This window comes from Alligator sinensis, unplaced genomic scaffold (assembly GCF_000455745.1).
Source record: "Alligator sinensis unplaced genomic scaffold, ASM45574v1 scaffold237_1, whole genome shotgun sequence".
Lineage (NCBI taxonomy): Eukaryota > Metazoa > Chordata > Crocodylia > Alligatoridae > Alligator > Alligator sinensis.
Window position 1 is genome coordinate 4,368,038 of NW_005841849.1, and position 10,029 is coordinate 4,378,066.

At 46.8% G+C, this 10,029-nt stretch overlaps 1 protein-coding gene across 4 annotated transcripts in view; it reads left to right on the forward strand.

Annotated features, from left to right (window-relative positions):
• The first annotated feature begins 7,026 nt into the window (after positions 1–7,026).
• ANKMY1 (ankyrin repeat and MYND domain containing 1) overlaps positions 7,027–10,029 on the forward strand; it is an 87,179-nt gene continuing 84,176 nt past the window's right edge. For 3 of the 4 annotated variants that reach the window (XM_025209822.1, XM_025209830.1, XM_025209837.1), the window contains exon 1: positions 7,033–7,124. The gene's annotated coding sequence lies outside the window, so the exon portion shown is untranslated. Of the gene's footprint in view, positions 7,129–10,029 lie in introns of all 4 variants that reach the window. The other variant, XM_025209819.1, reaches the window with a different exon arrangement.

Below are 10,029 nucleotides of genomic sequence, written 5' to 3' on the forward strand. Positions count from 1 at the left end.
GCTGCCTTGCTCCTTAGCTAGCTGTGCTGTGCTATATATATACACCACATATACTGTACCAGTCCTACAGGATTCCTTAAGGTCCTAGCGCCTGCTTGAGAGGGAGAGAAACATTTAAGAAATTAAAGCACATTTAGGAGCCCATAGATTAATAGCAGATCTGATTTCTGCAACCATTTTATAGCCTCTCACCAAAAAAAAAATCTTTCCCGGTTATGATGTTTTTCACACCATAGTTGCAGTATTGCCAACCCCCTGTGATTTAAAATCAAGTCAGGACTCAAGAAATTATGAGAACCTAATTGAGGGGAAAAAACCCACAGAAATCAATGCCCCCGCCCAGCTATAGATCCTTTTTCTGTTTCATAATTTTTTAATGCTTGAGATATTTTAGGTAATATTTTATAGATTTTTCCACAACCATGAAGGATGGAAACATATTTCTCTGTTTAAATAAAGCTGAGATTCTCACCCACTTACATGCTACTGGGAGCTGGGAATATTAAAAAAATATCAAATATGCTGAGGGCTGGCAAAAGTAGCAGCAGAACTGCTTTAAGAGCCTCTTCATTTTTGGATCTTTGGGCCCAGCCACTCCTAAACTCTGTTTCAGTTAGGAAGGCAAAGATATTAGGACAAGGGATTCTCTCTAATTTCATAACCAGCTGATAGAAACAAAATAGATGACTCCCAATGAGAATACAGGTTTCCCTTGCTTTATGCAGGTTCTGTATGTATGAGTTCGCTCTTATGCGATGACCCTTTTTATACCAAAAATTTGTTATATGTGAAGTAAATTCACTCTTATGCAGTCGGTGTGGTGGAAACCTGTAAGTCAGCTGCTTTGTGCAGTGCACTGTGGGAGTGATGCACACCAAAGTATAGTTTCGTGTGTGGATCTGTGCTCCTCGCTTGTTGTCTACATGTTTCTGTAGTTGCCATCCTTGTTATGGCTTCTAAGTGTTCTGTTAGCTTATCTCCTATGGATGTTACCCTGCCTGCACCTCCTACCAGTGATGTGGAGTCTGACACTTCACCACACTCTCTTCATACCAACTTAACATTCACCACCACCCTGTGCTTGTGTGTACTGTCTGCTGTTGGTCAGTACCATAATTGTCTCGTAAAAGTGGTAGAAATGGGTCTGGGGGTCAGTACAGTCGAGGTCTTGGAACATATCCCTATTTGTTACATTGTAAAATGGGTTCCCTTTATGCGAATTTGAGTTATGTGCCATTTTCCAGGAACACATGTACAGCATAAAGAGAGGGAAACCTGTAATGGCCTCAGTTCACTCTTGAGGTTCTGCTCTAATATTACTCTGCTTTTTCAGTAAATTAAGCCACCTTCAGTAAATTAATAAATAGCTCTAAGAGGAATTTAAGATGCTTCTATACATGACTATGTCCATAAGAATGTGCTAGTTAGAGTTCCCTCAAAGAGCTCTTTGGAATGCAAAAGCTGGTACATTAATTTGTGTCTGTGATATAAAATTAGAGCTAGTACCTTAAATACACAAGCTAATATCTCTTCCAATTTCTTGTTAGTATTAGTTATAATTGTAATAAATCTCATGTTTCAGGGTTTAGGTTAATCCCTAGCTGCTGATTACAATGGGACACAGTGCGGAAACAGAGTATCCCATACTACCTATTGTAGGGTTCTCATACTTTTCACCATCAGAGAAAGAATGCCACGCACCAACCTTATTGTGAAATATAGACGTGTGAAAAGTCTTAACACCAAAGTTTCGCTTTCTTTTTCTTTGCCACAATTCATAACCATGAGGAGTACTTTAAGCCACAGTCCTTCTACCAGATTTCTCAAACAAGGTGTTAAAACTTCCCAGAATCCGAATTAAATCAGGAAGGTTCTAGATAAGCACCAGGATATACCCTTGCAGAACCAGTTAGAAGACTAGGGCCTTAGTAATGTTAATGTCCACAGTATAATAGATGGTTGCAATTTGTGTTAGTAATGCATAAAGTAAGTTCAAATATATGCAAATAAATAATCAAAAGTTGCTATTGTCAAAAAAGTTTTTGTTTAATGTAACAAATAATTAAAAGTATGCACAAAAACCCTGCCAGAGTTCCACAGCAAAAAAGGCTTTTACACCACAGCAGCATTTAAACACTCTCAAAAACAAACATGATAGTGTTAAGGAGCACTTGTAAGTAAATGTAGTCAGTCACTACCCCCCCATCACGTAGGGTGCAGTTATGTTTGTCATATGATTGCCCCCCCAAAAGTACTCTACAGCTTTGCTGTGATGTGCACAGCTGCAGAGTGCTTTTAAAGTGGCTGATTGCACAACAAGGTAACCCACATCAAATGAGTGATCAGATGAAGACACTCCACTTTGGAGCGCCTTAGGGAATTTGTGTTCCCTAGTATTAATTTGTGACATGATTGGGGCTATCTGCAGGAAGGGAGGGGAAAGGGGGATGGGGAGTGAGCTTCTGGCTAGGGTTTGCCCAACCTGAGCTGGAGGGGCGGCAGGATCCCCCCGCCTTGTGCTCCCCACAACCCCCCCATCCAGCTTAGGCTAGGTAAACCCAGCTGGGGCTGGGGGAGAGGGGTAGCGCCTCAGCTGCAGGCAGATGTCTCGGGCTCCTGCAGGCAGACTCTGACGAAGCCATCAAAAAAGCTAATGGCACTTTATCGTGCATCAGCAGATGCATGACGAACAGATCCAAGGAGGTGATACTTTCCCTCTATCGGGCGCTGGTCAGACCGCAGTTTGAATACTGCGTTCAATTTTGGGCGCCACACTTCAAGAGGGATGTGGATAACCTGGAGAGAGTCCAGAGAAGGGCCACTCGTATGGTTAGGGGCTTGCAGGCCAAGCCCTATGAGGAGAGACTGGGGCACCTGGACCTCTTCAGCCTCCGCAAGAGAAGGTTGAGAGGCGACCTTGTGGCTGCCTATAAGTTCATCACGGGGGCACAGAAGGGAATTGGTGAGGTTTTATTCACCAAGGCGCCCCCGGGGGTTACAAGAAATAATGGCCATAAGCTAGCAGAGAACAGATTTAGACTGGACATTAGGAAGAACTTCTTCACAGTGAGAGTGGCCAAGGTCTGGAATGGGTTCCCAAGGGAGGTGGTGCTCTCCCCTACCCTGGGGGTCTTCAAGAGGAGGTTAGATAGGCATCTAGCTGGGGTCATCTAGACCCAGCACTCTTTCCTTCCTATGCAGGGGGTCGGACTCGGCCTATGCAGGGGGTCAGACTCAATGATCTATTGAGGTCCCTTCTGACCCTAACATCTATGAATCTATGAACCTGCCCCAACCAAACAGGCTAATGTTTGTTGGGTTGGGAAGGTGCTGGTGCTTTATATAAAAGGTGCTCCATGATTTAGAGCAGGGACCTGAACATCTGTCCGCACATCTGAAAATATATCTGAAAACTGAATCCTGAGCACTGTGTTGTGTGTGTAGGTTCCCTATAAACTGCCTGGGGAACATAAGCACCTCAGAAAGGCAAATCAAACATTCACCACACTGAGCAGAAAACCAGCTGGAGGTAGCCAGTAGAAAAGGCTTCAGAGAGGGGCACATCTTTAAGTATCTGATACAAGGCTACAGGAAAGGATTTCTGTCTAGAACATAAGAATTGATATTTACTGGGTCAGACCATAGGTCCATCTTGCCTAGTATCCTGTCATGCAGTGGCAGAGTGGATGCTGAAAGGGAGAGTGAACTGGGTATGACCAGGGTTTTTTTCATTGTTCCTCTCTCACTTGCAGCCTCCAGCATTTGGGGTCTAGGAAGTTCTGATTCAGAGGCTGTACCCCTAACTCCCATGTCTACTTAAGATCCCTCTCTCAAGAGCTGGCCTCTATATTCATTCTTCCAGAGAACTGAGTAGGGTTTGTTCTTAAAACAGTGCAGGTCACATCCACCTTTAATGTAACAGTTTAGGGATTAGAGCTCTCGCCAAGGAAATGAAAAGTCTTAATTCAATTGCCTTCTCAGCTTAAAGGGGTCCAAACCCACATTTTCTAATTACTAGTAGAGTGCCTTGACTACCAAGTTATAAACTGGCTTGGGATGGCAGGGGATGTCTCTTCTCTTGAGGCTATGCTACCCTTTCAGCAAATAACGTGAGCTTCATGGGGACAGAAATAATAAAAGATAAGGGGGGGGACTTAACTTTAAAGTCTAGTGATTAGAGTACCTGTGTTAAGGTTCTGTTCCAGGGACTGTTTTTATGTTTTATATTCTACAGTCCTTGGATGACTTCTGGTGCCAGTAAATGTTTGACTGGTTAATTATGTCCAGCTGATTAATTACCTGACTTTGCAGAATGCCTGTAAAAGAGCCAGAAATGACTTTCTGGCTCTTCGAACAGGTATGTTTATAAATGAAGGAAAAATGATTTTGTTTCCCGTCTAAAGTTCTGCTCAGTGGCAAAAACAACTGCTCTCTGAAAATAGTAGTGGCTGAATATACGACAAAACTCTGTACCTTATTTAGTAAGTCTACCTCACGTGAGTGCCTCTCCCCTCATTAGTTAATGCTTGATCTACTGTTTCAAGACAGCTATTAAAGCTTATTGCTTTCTCAGCCTGATAGACTCTGTATTATGGACTTACATCAATGAGCTTTATGACTGCAGAGATTCTAACTCTTACACATTTAATTCTAAGTGGTCTTTAAGATTTTATATATAATAAAAAGGGATTTTAAACCCAACTATATTTTTTAAAAGCAAGCATCAACTTGGGACATTTCAACGTGACTTTTTAAAAAAATAAAATGTGTTCACAGGCTTTTATCCACCATGAAGGCTAAGGCAACGTTTCTCAATCCATGGGTCATGACCCAAAAGTGAGTTGCAAGTGTACATGAAAGGGTCATGAACAAACTTTAAAAATGGAACAATAAACCTTAAAAATAGATTCTCCTTTAAAGGAGAAAAATGTGGGAAACTGCGGCTTTTCCCTTGCAGGCTGGCAAAGTTCCAATTGCAAGGGGCTGCCTGGGGACTCCCAGGCCCCTTACCGTACATGATGGGGGGTTCAGGCATGTGAGTGAGGGGCAGCAGGTCAGGACTGCCCATTGGTGTTTAAAAATGGGTCCTGGTACAAAAAAGCTTGAGAACCACTGGACTAAGGGACAAATCCTCCTTGCCTTATTTGTTTTTGATCAGACTCACTAACTTCAGACTGGCAATCCCTTTGTAAATGAAACAAAGTTGAACTCTTATTTCCTTTGTCAGTTGTTTTAGCACTACATGGAAGCCTAATGACGTGAGGCTTCTTTACAAAAGAAAAACAGCTCTGTATTAACTCCAGGTAGGTTGACATTTCCATATTAACCTCAGACTGACACACCACACACTAGATAGGGATGTGCTTTCTGGGAGTTCTCCTGCAAAGGAACCTTGCATGATTTCCTGGTATCCTGATAATTTGGGGTTATAATTTCTAAGACACGGGTATCTGGGGAATCTGCAAGTTGCCTGAGGCTTTAAAAAAAGGCTGCTGCAGTGGAAAATGGAGGTTTCTGCTCTCTACCTACCATTTGCTATGGGGAGAACTAACTTTACTTCCCAAATTTAATTCCCCTCCTTCCCCAGAAGATAGTGACCTCACCCGCAAGATCATCAGGTCCAGCCCCCGGCACCAGGCAGGAAAGGCAACTGGGGTCAGTTGACCCCAGCGAGGTGACTGTCCAGTCTCCACTTGAAGATTTCCAGGGTAGGTGATTGCACCACCTCTGGAGGGTGTATATTCCACAGTCTGGACACCCTAACTATGAAGAAGTTTTTCCTAGAGTTGAGCCTGAAGTGGTCTTCCAGGAGTTTGTGGCTATTACTTCTAGTTTTCCCCAAGGGTGCCCTGGTGAACAGTTGTTCACTGAGCCCTTGATGTATTCCCCTGATGTAGCGGTCAGCTGCTACCAAGTCCCCTCTCAGCCTTCTCTTTTTTAGCTGAAGAGACCCAAGTCCCTCAGACTTTCCTTATATGACTTGCCTTGAAAGTCTCTGATCATATGGGTGGCTCTTCTCTGGACTCTCTCAAGCTTTTCCACGTCCTTGTTGAAGTGTAGTGCCCAGACCTGGAGGCAGTACTCCAGCTGTGGTCTCACCAGTGCTGAGTAGAGTGGAAGAATTTGCTTGGGTTTGCTTGAGATGCACCAGTTGATGCATGCCAGAGTATTGTTTTCCCTGCTGCCTACAGCATTGCACCAATGACTCATGTTCATACTATGGTCTGCTATTACCTAGGCCCCTTTCAGTTGTGGTGCTAGTCAGTTTGGTGCCACTGAGCCTGTAAGTATGTTTGCCCTGCTGGCTACAGCATCACAGTCACACTGCCAGCTCATGTTCATATTATGGTCTGTTATTACCTTTACTCCTGACCCACAGTTCCCCACCTCCTGCCAGGATGTGTGGCGACCCCCCTCTCTGGGCTCCAAACCCTACACACACCCCAGCAGCGCCCTTAGGGCAGGGAAACCAGGCGACCACTTGGGACCCCACCCTATAAAAATAAAAATGAATTACGGTACACTGAATATTTGTATTATCGATATTGTATTAAGATACTTTCTTTGCAGGTTCACGGACAGGGCAAAGTGAAATTGAAAAAAAACATGTCCGACTTGCTTCTAGGTCATCAAAATTAAGCCTCCAGGGCCCCACGTGCCTCTCTTGCCCAGGGCCCCAGCAACCCTGCACACCCACAGCCCCCCCTCCCTCAACAATGGCATCTCATGATTCAGTGCCAGCCTCTTGGTTTTTAAACAGTTCATCTCATGAGTTGTGGCGCGGCGGGTTGGCTGTACCGCCGCTGCCCCGAAATCCGCCAGCGAGCCGAGCCGGCTCCGACAGCCCGCGAGGGCGGGAAGCGGCGGGCGGAGCGCCCTGGCTCAGGGGGGCGGGGCCTGCAGCAGCAGCTCACAAACCCCTCCCCCGCCCGCGGTCTCTATGGCAACCGGACGCAGCGGCGCGGCCCGCGTGGTGGGGCCGACGCTAGCGGTCGGACCGGGGGGCTGCGGAGGCCGGGCCGGGCCGCGGGGCGCAGGCGTGGCCGGATGGCTGCAGCTACAGAGGGGAGGTCGCTTCTGCTCTGAAGGTCGGGCACGGCGAGTTCCGCTGGGCCAACGGCGAGGTGGGTGAGCGGCTTTCCCCAAGCGCGGGCGGGCGCCTCCGCCTCCTGAGTGCGCCGTGCCCACGGTGCTTGAGGGAAAAGCCCACGGGGTGGAGGGGTAAGTTTTGGTCTTCCCCGACACTGGCCTGGGCAGGAGTAAGTTGTGGCACTGCCCACTTAGACAAGAGGCTTGTACACGCAGGGTGCACACGGGAGCACGTGCACTCCCTGAGCGTGGTGGTGCATCCACTGCAAAAAGGTGCCACTGACACTGCCAGCGGCACCTGTGGGTGGTCACCCCCTCCTCCCCTGCCAACAGTGCCGCGGCTGCCTGCAGGAGCTCACCACTTGCTGCCGCCACCGACAGTGCCACTGCCGCCTGTAGGAGCTTGCCCTGCCCCCCAGCCTCTGGGGGCACGCAGCGTTCGTGCCTCTATGGTTCCAGAGAAGAAACGCTTGTTTCTGAGTCTCCCGTTGCCAAGCACTTTGCTGCCGAAGGCCTGCTGCACGGGAACCAGATCTCCCAACGTCTTCATCGTTTTTCACTTCTGTTCGCACTTGTGGTTTAAATGCTGGATGACGATTTAAGGTTTAACCACTAATTCAGTTTGAAGGCAGGATGGGAATTTAGCCATGCAGGTGGTACGCTGGCTAGTGCTGGTTGTATTTACCTTAATTCGGCAGATGAGAATGAAAAATGGAAAATGGGCAGAACGGAGGCGTCTGCTCTGTTCTTAGCTTCCTTTGGCTTCCTGACTGAATTTGACTTGAGGATCACACATCGGTTTTAACTTTCATATATTGTCATTTGACAGAATTACCCCTGGAAGAATTAGAGGTAACATAAGCTGCACCAGGGTAGATGTTGTGTGGCTTTATTTATCCTGGGGGAGCTGTTTGCTAAAGCAAATGTGCCCAACCAGAGAGGCCTATGACCTGCTCTTTCATCTTCTGGCTGATAAGCCTCTTGCTTGCGCTCCCTTGGTGCTGGTCTGTCTGCTTTACATCCTGGCGTAATTTACATCGGTGCCCCAAACCCACTGCATTTACACCATTAGTGCTCAGCCTCCTGGTCCTGTGAGCCAGATGAGTGAGGCCGGACCAATTCATGGGTCGGATCCAGCATGGGGTTGGCACGTGGGGTCAGTCCAAGGGTGAAATCTGGCACATCAACCTGGCCCCTTGTGCTGGATGTGGCTTTAGAACAATGCTGTGTGCTGGCACAATCCAGCATGTGGGTCTTCGTTATTCAGCCTGCAGAGCTCCCCAGGAGCTGGGTGATGTGGCCCCATGGGGCAGATTTGGCCGAAGGGGTGGGCGGTTGAAGACTACAGATTTACACTGTGGTAAATGTGTTGCGTGCCCTGACTGTTTGTCTTGTATTTAATGTGGGATGTTATGTGGAGCAACACTCATTTGATGTATACCTGATTACTCCATACTGGATTAAGATCATCTCTTAGATTGTTTTATTATTATATACTTTTCTGGCAATGATTCTTTTACTAGAGAATTATACTCTTAACACTTGTAATTCTTTTGGAAGTGTGCCCAACTTCATAGTTACTTTGGAGAAATAATATAGTTAAAAAATCCTGTAACTGTAGGTGACACTGTTGGATTGAGAAAGAATACATTTGTGTGTCTTCTGCTAAAAACAGAGCAAACCCTTTTATCTTGAGATCCTCCTGAGGGAGGAGCCCATTTTGCCACCTGAAGTACCTGTGAAGTGTCCAAAGTAACATTTTGCCTGGGGAGGATCTGGGCTAATTCCAGTTAATGGCCCATTTAGATGCGAGTCACAGGCTGGGACTCTCAGCCCCTGGATAAATTGACCTCTGTTTTTAACCTTATTGAACTAGATTCATCTGGTGTGAGAGAGATTAGCTAATTTTTTTCATGCCTCTGCTCCATTTTAAATTCTCCCTCTGTTATATAGGACTAAGAATAAATAGTGCTTTTACAAACCCATCTAATGAAAAGTGTAAAGAGAGAGGCTACAAACAGACATGTTTTCTTATATGTGCATCTTTGTCTTTCTCATACTTTCTACTGAAAAAAAATAAAGGTGGAACTATCGCGTCTGGGATAAGAGAGAGAATCTTTTACACTCCTGTTTTCAATGCTGAGGCATCATCATGGTCATGATAGTTCTTGGCATGCTGAGTATTTACTATTTTCTAGAGCAGTTCTTTGTCTCCATCTGCAGGCTAGTAATATAATAAAATGAAGCAGGATTTAAGCATACAGGTAGTTAACCAGAATGAGCAGTGTGCCTGTCTACATAATGTAATTCAGGCAGACCCAACTTTCTACTGCAGCCACTTCTGAGTTCACCTCCAATAGGCCTCCTGAAAACAGAAGTGTACGTTGCAGCTTCATGCCATTTTGTCAGTGGTGGTGGCAGCAGCTGTGACCATGTTGTGGCATTCCCTTTGGCCTACCCCCTCTCCCTTCTCGGGCCTTGTGTGTCCTTTTGTCCACCACCCCGTCAGAGCTTCCCATGTGCTGTGTGCGTAGCCTGGCACCACGTTCCTGCTGGCTCCGCATTCTTGAACTCTTCCTGTTAGGGCTGTAGGGCTGAAGTTCAGGGGGAAGGGGAAAATTTGCCCTGTTGGTTCCTGATCACTACCAATGAACTGAAGCCATGTGTGGGGAGCAAACCTATGCGAGGCCAGGCAGAGCTAGGGGAGCAGCTTCCACCAGCAGCTCGAAGGGCTGAATATAATATAACTAGCGAATTGCCTGTCAAGAATGATGAGGGGGAGGGGGCAGGCGGGGATGGAGTGCTCCCACCTACCACCCCGCACTGCCACCGCCTCCTAGGTGCAAGGGGGGGCAGCTTGCCCTGCCATCCCCTCCATCCCCCTCTGCCAGCACCCTGCAGTGTTGCTGCCTCCAGCGTCAATGGCCTCACCCCCGCTCC